Here is a 2,444-nt window from a genome sequence, read left to right as displayed (position 1 = left end):
CACACACACACATGCGCACACACACACACACACACACACACACATCCACACACACACACATATATATATAATAAAAATTATAGAAATTTTATGTTGGAAAAATATTATTTTATGAAATAAAATATATATAGCGGACCAGTTTCGCTTTTGATAATCATGACTAAACGGTTAGTGATAACGATATAATTTCATGCAGTCATTAATAAAATTTCATTTTATGTTAGGATATTTGTTCTCCCACTAACATGGAAGGTAAAATTATTATGGTACCCTGAGATAATATTATCATTAACTACTTAATAATGATTAACATATGCGAAACTGGTCCATTATGTAAATATTTTATTTCATAAAAATTATATATATTCCAACATAAAAATGATGTCCTTGTTTCTCTTTTTTATATTTTTAACTACGATTCACCAAGTAGAACTTTATATTAACGACTATTGAAGAGGTTGCAAGACGCAACGAAAATTATAGAAAAATAAGTAAATGAGTGGAGATCAAACCGGTGACTATGTTAAGTAATAAGGCACTAAAAGAGAGTGATTCTCGCCCTCCCTTCCAGTTCGTCGCATCACAGCGTTCAGTATACACATATTTTTTCACGTCTGGTCGTATAGCCTTTCGTGTTTATTTTCACTCTTTCGTTTTCCTGTCTTGGTTTCTGTCCTCCACTACATTCCTCCACGTTACAAATTTATTTTGTCTCCGTGGGAAGAGCCATTCTAACAATGCCTCCTGCCCCAACTCTTCGAAACGCTTAGTTTTAGAATAGTGGCAGCTGATGAAAGAAATGTTCTCTATGTGGCATGTGTGTTTTCTGTGCTCTGTTTATTATTTTGTCCACGTTTTTTTGCAACGTCCTGTACCCAGATATGCATCTATACATATATATGTAGATATAGGCATGTACATACATGTACGTTTATATGCTTATACTCACATATTATTTGTATTATTACATGATCTAACACACGCGTCATCTTTTCAAGTAAGTTTTAACTTTATATTTCTGATGCGATTCTATCTATCTTTGTATCTTTCTCCCTCTCTCGTTCTTCCTTCTGTTGTTCTTTGCCTCTCCCCTTTACTACTATATCTCTCTCTTCCTCCCTGGCTCTCGTTGCTCACCTATATTCTACTTCTTCCCCTTTTTCTCCCTCCACCATTCTTTCTCCTTACCCCTCATTGGTCACATGTATCCGGCTACTTCTTCCTTTCCTATCTTGGCCATCGCCAAGCTCGCACGAACTTTTTTCTTCTCTCTTCCTTCCAGTTCGTCGCATCACAGCGTTCAGTATACACATATTTTTTCACGTCTGGTCGTATAGCCTTTCGTGTTTATTTTCACTGTTTCGTTTTTCTGTCTTGGTTTCTGTCCGCCACTACATTTCCCCACGTTACAAATTTAATTTGTCTCCGTGGGAAGAGCCATTCTAACAATGCGTCCTGCCCTAACTCTTCGAAACGCTTAGTTTTACAATAGTAGCAGCTGATGAAGGAAATGTTTTCTATGTGGCCTGTGTGTTTTCTGTGCTCTGTTTATCATTTTGTCCATGTTTTTTCTTGCAACGTCCTGTACCCACATATGCATCTATATATACATGTAGATGTAAGTATGTACATACATGTACGTATATATGCATATGCTCACATATTATTTGTATCATTATTATTATTATTATAATATATATATATATATATATATATATATATATATATATATATATATATATATATATATATGCTTTCGGTGCGAATGGTTTTTATACGGTGTCGAGTTTACAATCCTGTAAATAATAATAATCTTTATTCAAGCTTAAAGCTTATGGCGATCACCATGTAATTACTAAAGAAAATAATCTAATAAAGCCCTCGACAGAAAAAGAAGGCCTTCCTATCCACATGGGAGTTGAACCCACATCTCTTTGTTAATGCGACTAAGTGTGTTACCTTTACACCAGTGACTATATATTATTTACTACATTTTGAATTTGAATGCCAGAAGTTGATCGTTATGCATTGTTGTGGCTTGATGTTGGTATATGGGTAACAGTTAGTTGGAAAATACTGCATGGTGAACAGAAAATTGACTACGTGGAGGACAACAAATATATCACGTGGTGATTAGGAAATTGGTCAAGTTGTTGGGGGAAGCAGCAAGGGGTAGCATGTGCAAGTATATTGTTCTATATGTGGGTGTGTAGAGGCACTAATACCACGGCACTGCGCAACCTTCCTTGACCATTTGCAGCACACCTTACGGTAATAACAATCAACTAATGTCATTCAAATTCAAAATGGCTAACGATTAGCATCACGCTTGAAACTCAAATGTACCAGCGAATTTGAATCAGACAGTTTTGATCCATATGTATATACGTGTGTGTGTGTGTGTGTGTGTGTGTGTGTGTGTGTGTGTGTGTGTGTGTGTGTGT

The sequence above is a fragment of the Octopus bimaculoides genome, chromosome 4 (genome assembly GCF_001194135.2).
Source record: "Octopus bimaculoides isolate UCB-OBI-ISO-001 chromosome 4, ASM119413v2, whole genome shotgun sequence".
NCBI classification, from domain to species: Eukaryota; Metazoa; Mollusca; class Cephalopoda; order Octopoda; family Octopodidae; genus Octopus; species Octopus bimaculoides.
Note: the sequence above shows the minus strand (reverse complement) of the source record.